Source organism: Peromyscus californicus, unplaced genomic scaffold (assembly GCF_007827085.1).
Source record: "Peromyscus californicus insignis strain IS unplaced genomic scaffold, ASM782708v3 Scaffold_4__1_contigs__length_199733344, whole genome shotgun sequence".
Classification (NCBI taxonomy): domain Eukaryota; kingdom Metazoa; phylum Chordata; class Mammalia; order Rodentia; family Cricetidae; genus Peromyscus; species Peromyscus californicus.
The window spans coordinates 183,388,793-183,407,349 of record NW_026294562.1 but is presented as its reverse complement, the minus strand read 5'-3'; positions in this window follow the sequence as shown (position 1 = coordinate 183,407,349).

Genomic DNA, 18,557 nt, shown 5'->3' with positions numbered 1-18,557 from the left:
TGCTATATGACTTCTTAAATTCCTCACTCTGCTGTGGGCAAGTGTCTTAGTCGGGGTCACTATGAAGCAGAGCGGAGGCCCTGATGAATCTGAATCCTTGCAGTTTAGCTAGAACCCCAGGGAGTCGCTCTCCTTCCTTCCCTTTGCTCTGAGATAGCTTTCATGTAATTTAGACGTGACTCTAACTAGTATGTAGCTGAGAGGGACTTCGAAATTCGCGTCCTCCTGCCTGTACCTCCTGAGCGCTGGGATTACTGGTATGCACCTTAAAAAAGTCATTTTGAGGTTTCATTTATTTCTATTGTGTGTGCATAGGTGTTAGGTGTTTTGCTTGCATGCATGAATATCTGTGCACTGTGTGAATACAGTGATGCCTGAAGAGGGCTTCAGATCTCCTGGGACTGGAGTTATAGACTGCTGTGAACTGCCTTGTCCGTGCTGGGAATGGAACCTGCATCTGGGAATGCAGCCAGTGTGCCTCCTCCTCCTCCTCTTCTTTTTTTGGTTCTGTTTTCTCTAGATAGAGTTTCTCTGTGTAGCCCTAGCTGTCCTAGAACTCACTCTGCAGTCCAGGCTGGCCTCCAACTCAGAGATCCACCAGCCTCTGCTTCCCAAGTGCTGGGACTAAAGGCATGCGTGCGTGCGTGCATGCACCGCCTCACCCAAAGCCAGTGACCTTAAAGTCGAGCATTTCTCCAGTCCCCACATGTAGGGTTTTTTTGTTTTTGTTTTCGAGACAGAGTTTCTCTGTGTAGCTTTGCACCTTTCCTGGAATTCACTCTATCCCAGGCTGGGCTCGAACTCATGGAGATCCGCCTGGCTCTGCCTCCTGAGTGCTGGGATTAAAGGCGTGTGCCACCACCGCCTGACCCAACATGTAGTTTTATGTGGTGTTGGGAGCTAGAACTGGGGGCTCCCACGAGGCAAGCACTCTATCAACTGGACTACATCCTCAGCCTTCGGAGATGAGTCTTTTTGTCATTTGTCAAATCTGTGTGAAGACAGGACCATATTCCTTTTACATTTGTGTGTCCTTTACCTTGCAGTAGGAATGATCTGTAGCTAGGGCCACAGGCTCATTGCGTGTTAAAGCTGATAGGCTCTCAGGAAAACACCGTAGTGAAATCACAGGATTTCCAACCCTAGCCTGACCATTTGCCCCCTCCCCACCCATGGCCATGGCTTCAGGGGAGCATGTGTGTATCCTGGCTGTCCTTTCTTCCCCTCTCCCCCTTTTTTTCTGTCTTTCATTTACACATTTTAATTTAGAGTCGGAGGAAATAGCTCAGTCAATGGAAGTGCATGCCACATAAGCGCAAAGACATGAAGTCAGTATCTAGACCACCCCGAGAAAGCTGGGTGTGCTGGCACACGCTCGCAATCTCAATGCTGGGAAGGCAGAGAGAGAGGCAGATCTCTGGGGCTTCCTGGTCTGTCAGTCCTGCCAGAGGCAAGTGAATCTCTTGTGAGTTCAAGGCCAGCCTAGTCTACATAGTGAGTTCCAGGCTAGCCAGGGCTACATGGTGAGACACTTCCTCCTTTGTTGTTGTTGTTTTTTTTTTAAAGACATGGATGTAGGAAGTTATTTGAGGGAAAGGAGTGGCCAGTAAAAAGGGACAGTGGGATAAGAGAGTGAGGGGTTAAATATGATCATACTACAATGTACACATATGTGAAAACAAGACCAAATGGAGCTCCTATAAAGTAATACATGTCAATGGTGAAAAGCAAAAAGTGAGAATTATCATGTCCTGTAGATGTAACCAACCATCTTATTAAATAAGAAACACAGAACCAATGCAAAGAAGAAAGCCAAGAGGTCAGAGCTAAGAGCTAAAAACCTTACCCTTCCTCTTGCGGTGGTCCTACCTCTCCGAAAGAGAGCTACTTCCTGTGTTTTTGTCTTTATAAAGACTTTCTGTTCTGCCTTCTCATTGGTTGTAAACCCAACCACATGACCGCCTCGTCACTGCCTGTCTGTACAGACCTCCAGGTCTTCTATGGTTGGTATTGAGATTAAAGGCATGTGTCTCCAATGCTGGCTGTATCCTTGACCACACAGAGATCTACCTAGCTCTGCCTACCAAGTGCTGGGATTAAAGGCGTGCACCACCACTGCCCAGCTTTTGCTATGGCTCTAATAGCTCTGACCCCTGGGCAACTTTATTTATTAACATACAAATAAAATCACATTTCAGTACAAATAAAATATCACCATAATGTCCCTTTCAGGGGCTGTGTTGAGGTATACTCTTTCTAGACATAATTTGCGAGTTATCACAAAGATATGCTTTAAAATTGCTTTTTTAGGGAAGTGAGGGACTAGAGAGATGACTCAGTGGTTAGCAGCACCAACTGATATTGCAGAGGACCTGCGTTTGATTCCAGCATCCACGTGGCAGCTCATAACCACCCATCTGATGCCCTCTTCAGATCTCGGAGGGTAATGGGCATGCACATGGTACACAGACACATATGCAGGCAAAAGACAAAATAAAATAAAGTGGGAAGTGAAAAGAAAAAAACCCTCATCTGTCTGTCTGTCTGTCTGCCTGCCTGCCTGCCTGCCTGCCTGCCTACCTATCTACCTACCTACCTACCTTCCTACCTGCCTATCTATCTATCTATCTATCTATCTATCTATCTATCTATCTATCTATCTATCTATGGTGTGGGGCACTTACATGCCACACTGTGTATGTGGAGGTCAGAGGTCAACTTGCAGGACAAAATAAATTCTATCCATCTACTATGTGGGTCCTAGGGATTGAAGTCAGGTTGTCAGGCTTGGTGGCAAGCTCCATGACCCACTGACCCACTGACCCACTGACCCACTGACCCATCTTGTTGGCCTGAATATATGCTTCTTAAGAATCTTCCCTACTCTCTCTGTGAGGGATGTACATGTGCGTGTTTCCCAGATCTGTGAGTGCCATGGCACACATGTGGGAGTCAGGGGACAACCTTGGTGTTGTTTCTCACCTTTCACCTTTTTTTTTTTTTTTTTAAATTGAAAATTGATTCTTCTGTCATACACCCTGACCACAGTTCCCTACCTCCACTCTCCCTCAGGTCTCCCAACCTTCCCTCTCCCCAAGGACAGGCCTCCAAGAGGCGACAGCCAAACGGGACAAAACAATATACAATAAGACAAGGGGAAAGCCCTCATATTGAGGCTGGACGAGCCAACCCACTAGGAGGAAAAGAGTCTCAAGAGCAGGCAAAAGAGTGAGAGACGCCCCCACTCCCGCTGTTAGGAGTCCTACAAACACACCAAGCTAACAGCAGTAACATGTACACAGAGGACCTGGCGCAGACCTGTATAGGCCCAGGGCTTGTTGCTGCAGCCTCTGTGAGCCAATGTGAGCCCTGCTTAGTTGACTTGGCTGGTCATGTTCTCCTGGTGTCTTCCATCCCCTCTGACTTCTACAATCTTTCCTCCCCCTCCTCCGTGAGGCTCCCCCATCTCAGAGAGGAGGGACCCATTGGAGACCTCCAATTTCGCCTCTAGCTCCTCATAATGTCTGGCTGTGGGTCTCTGCACCCACTCCCATCTGATGCCAGAGGAAGCCTCTCTGATGAGTACTGGACAAGGCACTGTAGCAGAATATCATTAGGAATCATAGCATTGATTTTTTTTTTTTGCCAGTTGTGTTCGGTTTTACCTTAGGTCTCTGGGCTATCCAGGGTCTGGTTCCTGGCCATCCAGGTGCTGTAGGGCATGGGCCTAAAGTTAAACCAGACATCGGTGGGCCACTCCCCCTAGTGCTGCACCACCATTGCCCCAGCACATATTGTAGGCAGGGCACATTGAAGGTCAAGGTTTTAGTGGCTGGTATCCAGGTTTCTCTTTCCATAGCTTGCAAAGTACCTTCTCGCACCAATGAGACCAGAACATGGGTGAAGGTCCATGCAGGCACCAGCTTGACCAATATATATATATTTGGTTTTTCGAGACAGGGTTTCTCTGCGTAGCTTTGCGCCTTTCCTGGATCTTGCTCTGTAGACCAGGCTGGCCTCGAACTCAGAGATCCGCCTGCCTCTGCCTCCCAAGTGCTGGGATTAAAGGCGTGCGCCACCACCGCCCAGCTTTGACCACTATATTTAAATGAGCTGTGTGGATGTTGTCCTTGGCAATGGGACCCTGCTGTCAGTTTTCAGAGACCGACCTTCTGTCCTTGCATCAGCCTGGGTTGTTTAGGGATCTCCACAGGACCGGCAATTCCACCGAATACAGCACAGTCCCACCCTGGAAGCCTTGACTGGCTACAAAAGATGGCCAGACTTGATAGCCTCCATTACTAGGAGTCCTCATTAGGGTCACCCTCAGAGATTCCAGGAAGTTTCCACTGCACTAGGTAACACTCCCCAATGCTCCCCAATTCCAACTGTCTCTTCCTCCACTCTCTCTGTCCATCCTGCCCAAGTTTACCTGAAAAATTTATTCTATTTTCCCTTCCCAGGGAGATCCATGCATCCTTCCCTAGAGCTGTCCTTACCTAACCTCTCTGGGTCTGTGGATTGTAGCTTGAATATTATTTACTTAACAGCTAATATCCACTTACAAGTGAATACATGCCATATTTGTCTTTCTGTGTCTAGGTTACCTTACTCGGGATGATTTTTTTTCTAGTTGCATCTATTTGTCTGCAGATTTTATGATGTCATTACAGCTGAGTAATATTCCATTGTGTAAATGTACTACATTTTTGTTATCCATTCTTCAGCGGGGGAATATCTCGGTTGTTTCCAGTTCCTGGCTATTGTACATAAAGTCACAATGAACATAGTTGAGCAAATGTCCTTGTGGTAGGATAAAGAGTCCTTTGGGTTATGCCCAGGAGTAGTATAGCTGGGTCTTGAGGTAGATCGATTCTCAACTTTCTGAGGAACACCCATATTGATTTCCACAGTGGCGGTACAAGTTTGCACTCCCATCAGCAATGGAGGAGTGTTCTCTTGCTCCACATCCTCACCAGCATGAACTGTCACTTGTGTTATTGATTTTAGCCATTCTGACAGGTGTGAGATGAAATCTCAAAGTATTTTTGGTTTATATTTCCCTGATGGCTAAGGATGTTGAACTTTTCTTTAAGTGTTTCTCAGCCATTTGAGATTCCTCTGTTGAGAATTCTCTGTTTAGATCTGTACCCCATTTTTAATTGGATTATTTGGTTTGTTAATGTCTAGTTTCTTGAGTTCTTTATATATTTTGGATATTAGTCCCCTCAGATGTGGAGTTGATGAAGATCTTTTCCCATTCTCTAGGCTGATGTTTTGTCTTACTGACAGTGTCCTTTGCCTTACAGAAGCTTTTCAGTTTCATGGGGTCCCATTTATTAATTGTCGATCTTAGTGCCTGTGCTATGGGTGTTCTGTTCACAAAGTTGTCTCCTGTGCCAATGCATTCAAGGCTGTTCCCCACTTTCTCTTCTATCATGTTCAGTGTGTCTGGGTTTATGTTGAGGTCTTTGATCCACTTGGACTTGAGTTTTGTGTAGGGTGATAAGGATGGTTTATTTGCATTCTTCTGCATGCCAGCATCCAGTTATGACAGCACCATTTGTTGCAGATGCTTTCTTTTTTCCATTGTATATTTCTGGCTTCGTTGTCAAAAATTAGGTGTCCGTAGATGTGCGGATTTAGGTCTGGTTTTTCAGTTTTATTCCATAGAACAACCTATCTGTTTATATGCCAATACCAAGCAGTTTTTATTACTATAGCTCCGTAGTACAACTGGAAATCAGGGATGGCGAGACCTCCAGTAGTTCTTTTATTGCTCAGGATTGTTTTAGCTATCCTTGGTCTTTTGTTTTTCCATATGAAGTTGAGAATTGTCCTTTCAAGATCTGTAAAGAATTGTGTTGGGATTTTGATGGGGATTGTGTTGAATCTGTAGATTGCGTCTGGTAGGATGGCTATTTTTACTATGTAATCCTACTAATCCATGGAACTTGAGAGATCTTTCTCATTTTATGATATTTTCTTCAGTTTTTTTCTTCAAAAACTTGAAGTTTTTATCATACAAGTCTTTCATTTTCTTGGTTAGAGACATCCCAAGATATTTTATATTATTTGAGGAGATTGTGAAGGGTTTCTCAGCCTGTTTGTCACTTGTATATAGGAGGGCAACTGAATTTTTTTGAGTTAATCTTGTATCCAACCACTTTGCTGAAAGTGTTTATCAGCTATATGCCTTCCCTAGTGGAATTCTAGGGTCACTTATGTATATTATTATGTCATCTTCAAATATCAATAATTTGACTTCTCCTTTCCAATTTGTATCCCCTTGATTTCCTTCAGCTGTCCTACTGCTCTAGTTAGAACTTCAGGTATTATATTGAATAGAGATGGAGAGAGTAGGTAACCTTGCTTGTTCCTGATGAGTGCAATTGCTTGAAGTTTTCCTCCACTTGATTTGATGTTGGCCGTAAGCTTGCTGTAAATTATTTTTTATTATGTTTAGGTATGTCACTTGTATCCCTAATCTCTAGAGTACTTTTATTATGAAGTGGTGTTGGATTTTTGTCAAAGGCCCTTTCTGTATCTAATGAGATGACTGTGTGTGTGTGTGTGTGTGTGTGTGTGTGTGTGTGTGTGTGTGTATGTGTGTGTTTTTTCTTTCTGTTTGTTTGTTTGTTTGATTACATTGGCTGACTTTCAGACATTGAGCCATCCCTGCATCTCTGGGATGAAGCCTACTTGATCATGGTGGATGATCTTTTTGATGTATTCTTGGATTCAGTTTGCAAGTATTTTGGTCAGCATTGTTGTATCTATGTTCATCAGGGAAACTGGTTTCTTCTAATTCTCTTTCTTTGTTGAGTTTAGGTATCAGGATAACTGTGGCCAAATAAAATAAATTGGGCAATGTTCCTTCTGTTTCTATTTTGTGGAATATTTTGAGGAGTTTTGGCATTAACTCTTCTTTGAAAGTCTGGTAGAATTCTATGCTAAAACCATCTCACCCTGGGCTTTTTTTGGTTGGGAGAATTTTAATGACTGATTTTACTTCACTACTGATTATAGGTCTATTTAAATTGTTTATATCATCTGATTTAATTTTGGTAAGTGCTATCTATTGAGAAAATTTCCATCTCTTTTAGATTTTACAGGATTTTGAAGTATGATTCTCTGGATTTTCTCAGTGTCTGTTGTTATGTACCCCATTTTCATTTCTGATTTTATTAATTTGGATGTTTTCTCTCCCTCTTTTAGTTAGTTTAGATAAGGGTTAGTCAATCTTTTTGATTTTCCCAAAGAACCCAGTCTTCATTTCATTAATTCTTTGTATTGTTTTCTTTACTTCTGTTTTATTGATTTCAGCCCTGTTTGATTATTTCTTGCTGTTGACTCCTCTTCTATGTGCTTACTTCTTTTTGCTCTAGATTTAGAGCTTTCAAGTGTGCTGTTAAGTTGCTAGTATGAGATCCCTCCACTTTTTAAAGTGTACGCACTTAGTGCTATAAACTTTCCTCTTAGGACTGCATTCATTGTGTCCCATAAGTTTGGGTATGTTGTGCATTCGTTTTCATTGGATTCTAGCAAGTCTTTAATTTCTTTCTTTATTTCTGCCTTGATCTTTTTTTTTGTGTGTGCTGTAGAGAGTTGCTCAGTTTCTATGAGTTTATAAGCTTTCTGCTGCTTCTGCTGCTGTTGATATTCAGTTTTAATTCATGGTGGTCTTACCAGATGCAGGGAATTATTTCTATTTTTTTTATATCTGTTGAGACTTGTTCTGTGATTGAGTATATGGTCAGTTTTGGAGAAAGTTCCTTGAGGTGCTGAGAAGAAGGTATGTTCTTTTGTGTTTGGGTGAAATGTTCTATAGATGTCTGTTAGGTTTATTTGGTTTATAATGTCGGTTAGCTCCAGCATTTTTCTGTTATATTTCTGTCTGGATGACCTGTCCATTGGTGAGTGTTGGATACTGTCATCTCCCACTATCAGTGTGTGAGGGTCAATATGTGATTTAAGCTGTAGTAGTGTTTCTTTTACAAACTTGGGTGCCCTTGTGTTTGAAGCATAGATATTAAGAATTAAAATGTCATCTTGGTGGATTTTTCTTTTGAGGAATATTCTTGGTGGAATTCCTCCTATCTTCTGGTTAATTTTGGTTTGAAGTCTCTTTTGTTAGATATTAAAATGGCTATACCAGTTTGCTTCTTAGGTCCATTTGCTTGGAATATCTTTCCAATTCTTTACTCTGAGGTAATGTTTGCCTTTGATGTTGATGTATATTTCTTGGATGCAGCAGAAGGATGTATCCTGTTTTCATATCCATTCTGTTAGTCCGTGTCTTTTTATTGGGTAATTGAGGTCATTGATATTCAGAGATATCAATGACCAAAGATTGTTAATTTTTGTAATTTGTTGTTGTTGTTTTGTGTGTGTGTGTGTGTGTGTGTGTGTGTGTGTGTGTGTGTGTGTGATTCCCTTTTGGTTCTCCTGGTATGAGATTATTATTTCCTATGTGTAGTTAAACACATTGATGTGGAGTTTTCCTTCTAGCACCTTCTTTAGGGCTGGATTTGTAGATAGATATTGTTTAAATTTGGCTTCATCATGGACTATCTTATTTTCTCCATCTATGGTGATGAAAGTTTTGCTGGGTATAATAATCTGGGCTGGCATCTGTGGTCTCTTAGTTTCTGCACAACATCTGTCCAAGTCCTTCTGGCTTTTAGAGTTTCCATTGAGAAGTCAGGTGTTAATCTAATAGGTCTGCCTTTATACGTTACTTGGTCTTTTCCCCTTGCAACTTTTTTTCTTTTCTTCTTTCTTTCTTTCCTTCCTTCCTTCCTTCCTTCTTTCTTTCTTTCTTTCTTTCTTTCTTTCTTTCTTTTCTTTCTTTCTTTCTTTCTTTCTTTCTTTCTTTCTTTCTTTCTTTCTTTCTTTCTTTCTTTCTTTCTTTCTTTCTTTCTTTTTTTGTTCAGAGCTGAGGACCAAACTCAGGGCCTTGCGCTTGCTAGGCAAGTGCTCTACCACTGAGCTAAATCCCCAACCCCCCTTGCAACTTTTAATACATTTTTTTTGTTCTGTATGTTTAGCGTTTTGATTATTATGTGTCAAGTGAACTTTCTTTTCTGGAACAATCTATTTGGTGTTCTCTATGCTTCTTGCGTGTTTCTAGACATCTCTTTCCTTAGGTTAGGAAATTTTTCTTCTATGATTTTGTTGAAAATATTTTCTGGGCCTTTGAGATGGATTATCTTCTCCTTTCTTTATTACTATTACACATAGGTTTAGTCTTTTTCTAGTTTCCAAGGTTTCCTGGATGTTTTGTGTTAGGAAGTTTTTAGATTTAACATTTTCTTCTATTATATCAATAACACTTGAGATTCTCTCTTCCATTTCTTGTATTCTGTGGTGAAGTTTGCTTCTGTAGTTCCTTTTTGAATTCCTAATTTTTTCATTTCCAGAATTCCCTCTGTTCTTGTTTTCTTTATTGCTTCTATTTCCATTTTCAGGTCTTGGACAATTTTATTAATTTCCTCAATTGTTTGTGTTTTCCTGGATTTCTTTTCTTTTCTTTTTAAAACTCTTAAGGTGGGAATTTCACCTAGGATCTTGTCTTTCTGCCACTGAGATTTTTTTTTTAAAGATTTATTTATTTATTATGTATACAGTGTTCTGTCTGCATATACACTTGCAGGCTAGAAGAGGGCACCAGATCTCATTACGGATGGTTGTGAGCCACCATGTGGTTGCTGGGAATTGAACTCAGGACCTCTGGAAGAACAGCCATTGCTCTTAACCACTGAGCCATCTCTCCAGCCCTTCCTGGATTTCTTTAAAGGATTTATTCATTTCCTCTTTAAGGACCTCTATCATCTCCATATAGTTGGTTTTTCTCAGGCTTCAGTTATGTTGTAATATTCAGGGCCTGCTGTGGTAGGATAGCTGAGCTCTGGTGGAGACATATTGCCTTGGCTATTATTGACTATGTCCTTACGCTGGTGTCTGTGCATCTGGGTTTGGGGTAATTATAAGTCTAGGTACTGATTTCTAGGTTTCTATTTGTTGGTTGGGTGATTTGTTCCTTGGTTTCTGTTTCCTCTCTGGACTTTCAGAGCGTGTTGCCTCTTTCACTGGCATGCTCGGTTGGTGTGTTCATAGAGACTACTTGCTGGTGTTGGACGCTGGGGGAAGGGGAGGCCGGGGGTGGGGGGATGGTCTCTTGCAGGGGCGACCCTGAGAATTGGGTCTGTGAACAGAGAGAGTGGGGAAGGTCTGTTGGCGACCAGCCTGGTCTTCTGGCAGGCGTGGCCTCGCCTTTCATCTTTTTTGGTCAGAGTCTCTTCGTTCAGCCCTGTGTGTACTAGGCTAGCCCACCAGAGACCCACCTGCATCCACCTCCCTTCTTGCCATAGACACTGGGATTGTAGATGTGTGTTACCTGCCTGCCCTTTGACGGGTTCTGGGGACTCGAATGCCAGTCCTCATGCACGCGTGCTTTACCCACTGAGCCGTCTCCCTAGCGCATTGCCAATTTTTTTCCTTTGTGGTACCTACTGAAATTCTTTTATCCTTTATTCTCTTAACGTGATTCTCTCTGTCGATTTGTGTTTGTCGGATCTCAGGTTCCTGGGATGATCATCTGTTGATAGTGGTTGACTCCTCAAAGTGCAGTGGATTTTACTTGGGTTGTTGTGCTCACTGTGGATAGCTGCGTCTGTCTTCCTCATGACCCTTTGTCTATAATCTTCTTTTTATGTGGAAAAACTCTTACTAACATATATTCATTTTATAAATGGTGGGTTTTCTGAAGACGGTTTTATTATTTTATTTTTAAGTTAAGATATATTTGTTTATTTCTGGATGCATTTTGAAGTGTGTGTGTGTGTGTGTGTGTGTGTGTGTGTGTGTGTGTGTGTGTGTGTGTGTGTGTGTGTGTAGAGGTCAGAGGACAGCTTCCTTCCACGTGTGGGTCTCTGGTTGCTAGGCTTGGCAGCAGGCGCCTTTGTCAGCCGAGACATCTCACTGATCTCATAGTTTGTCATCATTGTTATTGTCCTCCTCCTCCTCTTCCTCCTTCTTTTTATCTGTTAGTCTTTTTTGGTTATTTTTTGTTAGTCTCTTATTTTTTGAGATTATAATGACGTAATTTCCCTCTTCCCTTTGCTCCCTCCAAACCCTCCCATATGCGCTTCTTTACCCTTTTCAAATTCATGGCCTCTTTTTTCACTAACAGTTGTTACATGTGTATGTGTATATGCATACATATGCATTCCTAAGTATAACCTGCTCAGTCTGTATCATGCATGTTCTCTGGGCTGACCGTTTGGTGTTGGATAACCAATCGCTGTGCTCTTCCCTGGGAAAGACTGTTTCTTCCACTCTCAGCGTTCCTTAGCTGCTGGTCGTTCTTTGTACAGGGCTGAGGGATCGTCGGCTTTCCCCCGTTCATATTAGCATGTCTGTTGTCCTTGTTCGTGTTCAGCTCATGTTTAGGTAGCGCGTGGGCCCAGAAATCCCGTGTTGAGATGGGAACGGGACTTCATTACCCTGAGAGCAGTGCCTCCTTGGCAACACCAGGTGGCGCTCCACACGAGGCGAGCACGAAGGACACCCTCAGCTTCTCTCTTAAAGCAGGTGTAATGAGTGATCAGTTTACTTGTGGAGTAACGATGTAACCGAGAAGGAATCTCAGCACCGTCTAAAGTTAAAGCTAGACTTGGCATTCGTAGCTCTGCCGTTAAGGGTCCCTGCACATAGGTCACACGCAGGGAAGGTAAGTAAAAGCGGAGAGGCGGCACCTCCATGGTCTTGAGTTTCACATATGTGTTGTTGTGGAATAACCTTTTCGTGCTGTGAAGATGGGTCTCTGCCTAAGGCGCCTTCTGAGTGGTTTAATAAAGAGCTGAATGGTCAATGGCTGGGGGTGGGGTGGCGGGACTTCTGGAGAGAGAGAGGGACTCTGGGAAGAATCTGAGGAGGAGGGGGTCGAGCATACAGTGTGGAGGAGAGCTGACGAGCCAGGAACAGAAGGTAGATGAATAGAAATGCGTTAATTTAAGTTATTTAAATTATTGGGAACAAGCCTGAGCTAAGGCTGGGCTTTCATGATTAATAATAATAAGACTTTGTGTCATTGTTAGGGCGCTGGTGGTCCAAAGAAAGTCTGACGAGGAAGCTTGATACCACGTATGTAACATATTTTGATCACATTCACTCCCCATGACCCTTTTTGATCCCCCTCCCACTCCTGCCCATCATCTATCTCTTCCCAGCTAGTTTACATCCTGCTTTCATAGTGTGTGTGTGTGTGTATATGCGTATATGTGTGTCTGTGTGTGTGTGTGTGCTTGTGTATGTGTGTGTGTTTGTGTGCATGTGTGTGAGTGTATAGATGTGTGTATGTGTGTGTATGTATATGTGTGTGTGTATCGGTGTGTGTATGCATGTGTATGTGTGTGTATATGTATTTGTGTGTGTGTGTGTCTGTCTGTCTGTCTGTATGTGTATGTGTGTATATGTATGTATGTGTGTATATATGTCAGTGACATCAGTTAGTGTTACAGAAACATGGGTGAGGTGTTATTTATGGCATTCATAGGATCATGGGGCAATTTACCTGTGGCTATACCACTATACCACTGAAGAAAATGTCTGTCTGCCCCCAGCAAGCTACAGATCCTCATAGTTCCTTTCCTGCCTCTAAACTCTAAGGGAGAGGTGGAGGCTTGTGAGCCCCTGACTCTTCCACGGTGAGATGTTGAGGGGCTCAGCGTTGTGCAGGTGAAGTGAAGGCAATCACAGCTGCTGAGAACTCAAGCAGGCAGTTGCCATGTCCGCACCCAGAAGACAGTGTTCTGCAGAACTCCTCTTTCCTCCAGCTCCTGCGGTCTTCCTGCCCTGTGAGGTGACGTTCTCTGAGCTCTGGAGGGGAGGCCACTGATGTTCCGTTTAGGGGTGAGCATTCAGTAACCACTTATGCTCAAACATTTTGATCCTAATGAGTCTCTGCAGCAATAGTTTGTTGTGTGATGCTGTTCCTGAGGACATGTATACAAACATGGACTTCACCCCAGACAGGGAACTGGTGACACTGAGCCATCTTTCCAGTCCCTAGATGGAAGGTTTCAATCTCAGATGAAACTGCTATACAACACACCTGCCCACTGCAAGTGCCTTCATATTTCTTATTGCTGAATAAAATTCTACTGTGCAGCTGGGTGATGGTGGTGCACGCCTTTAATCCCAGCACTTGGGAGGCAGAGGCAGGCAGATCTCTGTGAATTTGAGACTAGCCAAGTCTACACAGTGAGTTCCAGGAAAGGCTCCAGAGCTACACAGAGAAACCCTGTCTCAAACTCGCCCCCCCCCAAATCTACTGTGTATATGTACCATGTTCTCTCTCTCTCTCTCTCTCTCTCTCTCTCTCTCTCTCATTTTAAGAAAGATTTATTTATTTTATGTATATGAGTGCTCTATCTGCATGTATGATTTTTATGCCAGAAGAGGGCAGCAGATCCCACTAGAGATGGTTGTAAGCCATCACATGGGTGGTGGGCATTGAACTCAGGTCCTCTGAGAGAGCAGCCAGTGCTCTTAACTGCTGAGCCATCTCTCCAGCCCCTCTATTTATCTCTTAGTGGATACCTGTTCCAATTCCGGCTCCTAGATCTTGTGAATACAGCAGTAATAAACATGGATGTGGAAGCAGTCCTGTGGTATAGACCAAGGAGTTCTATAGCAAGGCCATATGGAAGATCTATTTTCAGAAACTTCCACACTCTTTTTCAAATTGCACCGATTTAAACTCCTACCAGAAGTGAATATGGGTTCCTCTTGTGTGGACCCAGTACAGGTAAATACAGTTGCTCTGAGTTAATGATTGCAATAGTTGTGCTGAGTCCAGAGAGTGGCATTTTGTAGCCTCTCACCCTAGCTTCCGGCTCTTACACACATCCTGCCTCCTCTTCTGTAATGTTCCCTGAGCCTTAGTGGTGCTGGTTGTATGTCTTGTTTATGACTGGGCCCACAACTGTTGCTGCTTCTATGTATGTTGGGCAGTTATGGCTCTCTCCATCCATGACTGTCCATTGTAAGGAGAGGGTGCTTTAAATAACCCTGGAATCAGTGGCATATACAGGTAAGGTGTGTCAAAGTGGAGAAAGCTTCCCTGTAATCAAGGGGAATTCATGAAGTGTAATTTTATAAGGACCCATTGGGAATGAAAACTTTTAGCAACTAGAGTACTAAATGCTTCAGTGCTGTGTGGGCAACTACAGTATCCCCTACAGTGATAGTTCCACCCAGATCTCAGTTTGCAAATAAATCCCTGCTCTTTATAATTGTTTGTGGTATTGTGTTGTTTGTAATAAAAAATGGACAAATATGCAAAGAACGGACAAATGTCTATGTTGATTAGGTTTTTTTGTTTTGTTTTGTTTTGTCAACTTGACACAAGCTAGAGTCATTTGGGAAGAGGGAATCTTGATTAAGCAAATGCCTCCATCAGATTAGCCTGCAGGCAAGTGTGGGACATGATTCTTGATTCATGATTGATGTAGGGGTACCCAGCCCACTTGGGGCAGTGTAACCACTGAGCAGGTGGTCCTGGGTGGTATAATAAGGCAAGCTGAGCAAGCCACAGGGAGCAAGCCATGTAGCAACATTCCTTCATGGCCTCTGCATCACTTCCTGCCTTCAGCTTCCTGCCCTGGCTTCCCTGAGTTATGGCTTCCCATGGGCTATGATTTGGGATGTGTATGCCAAAGAAATCCTGTTGTGAAATATTATTTTAACTGGGCAAAGATATGTTACCTTTGTTTATGCTGCATTTAATTGTGTAAAGATGTGTTGCATTTGTTTCACCTTGCCTGCATAAGGCACATGATTGGTCTAATAAAGAGCTAAATGGCTAATAGGTAGGCATAAGAAAGGATAGGCGGGGCTGGTGGACAGAGAGAATAAATAGGAGGAGAAATCTAGGCTCAAAAAAAGAAATAAAAGAAGAAGAAGAAGGAGAAGGAGAAGAGGAGGAGGAGGAGGAGGAGGAGGAGGAGGAGGAGGAGGAGGAGACGACGACGAGAGAACAGGGGAGACACCCAGGGCCAGAAGCCAGGCAGCTGCCAGCCAACAGACATGAGAAGCAGTGAAAGTAAGATATACAGAAGTAAGAAAGATAATAGGCCCCAAGGCAAAAGGTAGGTAAAGAGAAACAGGTTAATTTAAGTTAAAAGAGTCAGCCAGAAACGTGCCTAAGCTAGGCCGAGCATTCAAAACTAATAAGTCTCTGTGTCATAGTTTGGGAGCTGGTTGGTAGCCCCAAAGAAGAAGCCTGGTACAGAACCCTTTCCTCCCAAGTTGCTTATGGTCATGGTGTTTTTATTTTTATTTTTTACAACAATAGAGAACAAGGTAGGGCAATATTCATGTTCCATAAGAAGTCCTTCTGGATTTATGATTTTTGTCTGACGCCTTGATAAATGGAGAACTTTCCTCCATTTACACTATATTCTGAGTCTCAGGCTGCTCTAGACTAGAAGAGTACTTACTCCCTTCACAGGGTTCTTACCTACCTCAAAAATCCATTGCGTTACTTAGTATAGAGAATGTCATGATGAAGCATTTATTAACTACCATCCATGAGAGTTCATAGTTAAATAATCTCACAATAATGGCCAAGGATAAAAATGACCTCAAAGAGCCAGGCTGTGGTGGTACACATCTTTAATCCCAGTACTTGGGAGGCAGAGGGAGATGGATCTCTGTGAGTTCAAGGCCAACCTGGTCTACAGAGCGAGTTCCAGGACAGCCAGGATTACACAGAGAAACCCTGTCTCAAAAAACCAAACCAAACCAAACCAAACCAACCAACCAAACTACAACAACAACAAACATCCTCAAAGAACTTCTAAAGAATGATTGTAAGCCATGTTCAGACAACTCAAAGAAGACATGAATATACAAGAGAACTAAAAGAAAGATGAAAAAGAGGATGGAGTAAGAAGGGAGACTAGCTGGCATACGTTATATAAATAGATGAGATTGTCAAATAACAAAAGGCATTAATAAGAAAGAAGCAAGGATGCAGTGACATGAGAGAAAGGGAGTCAGTGAGTCTGACAGTGGCATTGGCCCCTGTAAGTACCCCGTGGTTTATCTCAGACCGTCTGTCCTCTCTTTCTCGCACTCAGAAACACAGAACCTGCTCACTCAGTTGCTCTTTTTTGTGTCCTATCATTTTACTGGTCTGGATGTCAAAGTGTGTAGGTCAAAGTCATGAATTGCTCCCAAGTTCTACCCACCGTATCTTCTATGTTTGAGTTAGTCTTCCTCCTTCTATACTTCGCTCTTCTTCGTTAATTGGGATATTTGGTATTCTATTCTGTCCATCTTCAGGAACCATTACATTCAAGATAAGGGACCTGAACTTGGTCTATCTGGAAATTTCCTTGAAACAAGTGACTGTGTCAAGATGATTGAAACTTCTCATTTGAGGGGATAAAGATGTTTTTGCGACATATAAATGTGGAATCTTTGTCTTTTGCTCGGGATGAATTTTTGGTGAGAGATGATATGATTCTACTGATCTACCTCAGATCAGGTAAGCATACATAAACATGCATAAGTAAGGGTATATACCACTATATGCATGCCAGTACACGTGTGCTATTGAGGTACAGCTCTGCTCCAGGACCCTGGACGGTAGAGGTTGACCGAGCAGAGCTCCAGAGAACACCGCTGGACTGCGATACACCTTCCCCAGACCCCGCGACCTACCTATCCCTTCATTTGTAAGTTACCCACTAAATAAATCTTCCTTTTAACTACATGGAGTGGCCTTAATAATTTCACCAATATCTAGTGCCCAACGTGGGGCATGAACCCACGACCCTGAGATTAAGAGTCTCATGCTCTACCGACTGAGGGATGTGCTGCGCTCTCTTGCTGCTGGGAACCTGGACGGACGCCCCGATTTCGGGTCTTCAGGGCCCTCCCTTGGCCCCGCCTTGTAGGTGTGACAGTTACCGAAGCCTCAATGGGGGTTGGAACTTCCAGACCAAAGCTGGAATGGCTACCCACTACATGCCATCACCGCCAGGCTTGACCATGGCAACTCTTATAAAGGAAAGCATTTAATTGGGGCTTGCTTCCAATTTCAGAAGCATAATCTATTGTCATCATCGCAGGAAGCATGGCGGCACACAGGCAGACATGGTGCTAGAGTAGTAACTGAGAGCTCTACATCTGGATTCACAGGCAGCAGGAAGAGATGGGATTGGCTTTTGTAACCCTAATGCCCGCTCCCACAGTGCACATTTCCTACACCTATTCCAGCAAAACCACACTTCCTAACCCTTTCAAATAGTGCTACTCTCTAAGCATTTAAATATTTAAGCATATGAGGGCCATCTTCATTCACTCCACCACGGGTATCTTTAGCAATAGGATCTTGCTGTCAAGTTGTGGAGGGTAACCAATAGCATTGGCTGTAACGTTTGGGAGTGTGTGTATGAGACCCCACTGGCAAACAATTCAAAAAGATGTAATACATTCTTGGCACTGGGGTTTTATTAGGTAGCATATGATGTATAGTTAGGATTTTGCAACCCCCCATTACATGGTAATTTCACTTAAATTCCTTTTATGCATGTATATATTGTAGGATGCTTCTAAAGTAGGTTTCCACAATTTCCACATGACTCGTCTAAAGGCTTTCAGTATCCCTTGTCCTGCCCCACATTTCCTCCTTTGTCCTGCCCTCCCCTCACTCTTCCCACTTAGTCCTCCTTTATAACATTATTTTCTATTGTTCCTTTCTTGGATGATCCCCTTTTCTTCATGGTTCCTTTGACCTATACTCCATGGGTATTCTAAATGAAACATATATGAAGCATAAAAGCACCCATATATGAGAGAAAACATGCAGTGTTTGTCTTCCTGGAACTGGGTTACCTCACTGAGGATAAGTTTTTCTCAATCTATCCGTTTACCTGCGAATTTCATTTTTCTCAACAGTTGAATAATATTCTATTGTGCAAATGTACCACATCTTCATTATCTACTCATCAGTAAATAGATACCTAGGCTGTTTCGAATTTCTGGCTATTGTGAATAGATCAGCAATGGGTGAGCAAGAGTCTCTGTAATAAGATGTGGAATCTTCCAGCAGTTAGCTGGATCTTGGCGTAGATCTACTTTCAGAGTTTTGGGGAGCCTCCACACAGACTTACAGGTGGCTGTACCAGTTTGCCCTTCCCCCCAGCAGTGGACAAACGTCCCCCTTTTCTGAATTCTCATCAGCGTCTTCTGTCATCTGTTTTTATTAGCCTTGGCAATTCTTGCTGCAGGAAGATGAAATCTCCAAGTGATTTTAATTTGTATTTTTCTGATAACTAAGAAGGTTGAACACTTTAGAAAGCATTTCTCATACATTCACAGTTCATCTTTTGAGGACTCTCTGAATACATGTCCCGTTTTTAAATTGGGTTATTTGTTTTCTCGACATCCAGTTTTTTTGAGCTGTTTATATATTCTAGATGCTAACCCTCTGATTTCAGGAATGAGTGGGTGCTTTGCGTAGTCCTGTGACAGAAAAGGGG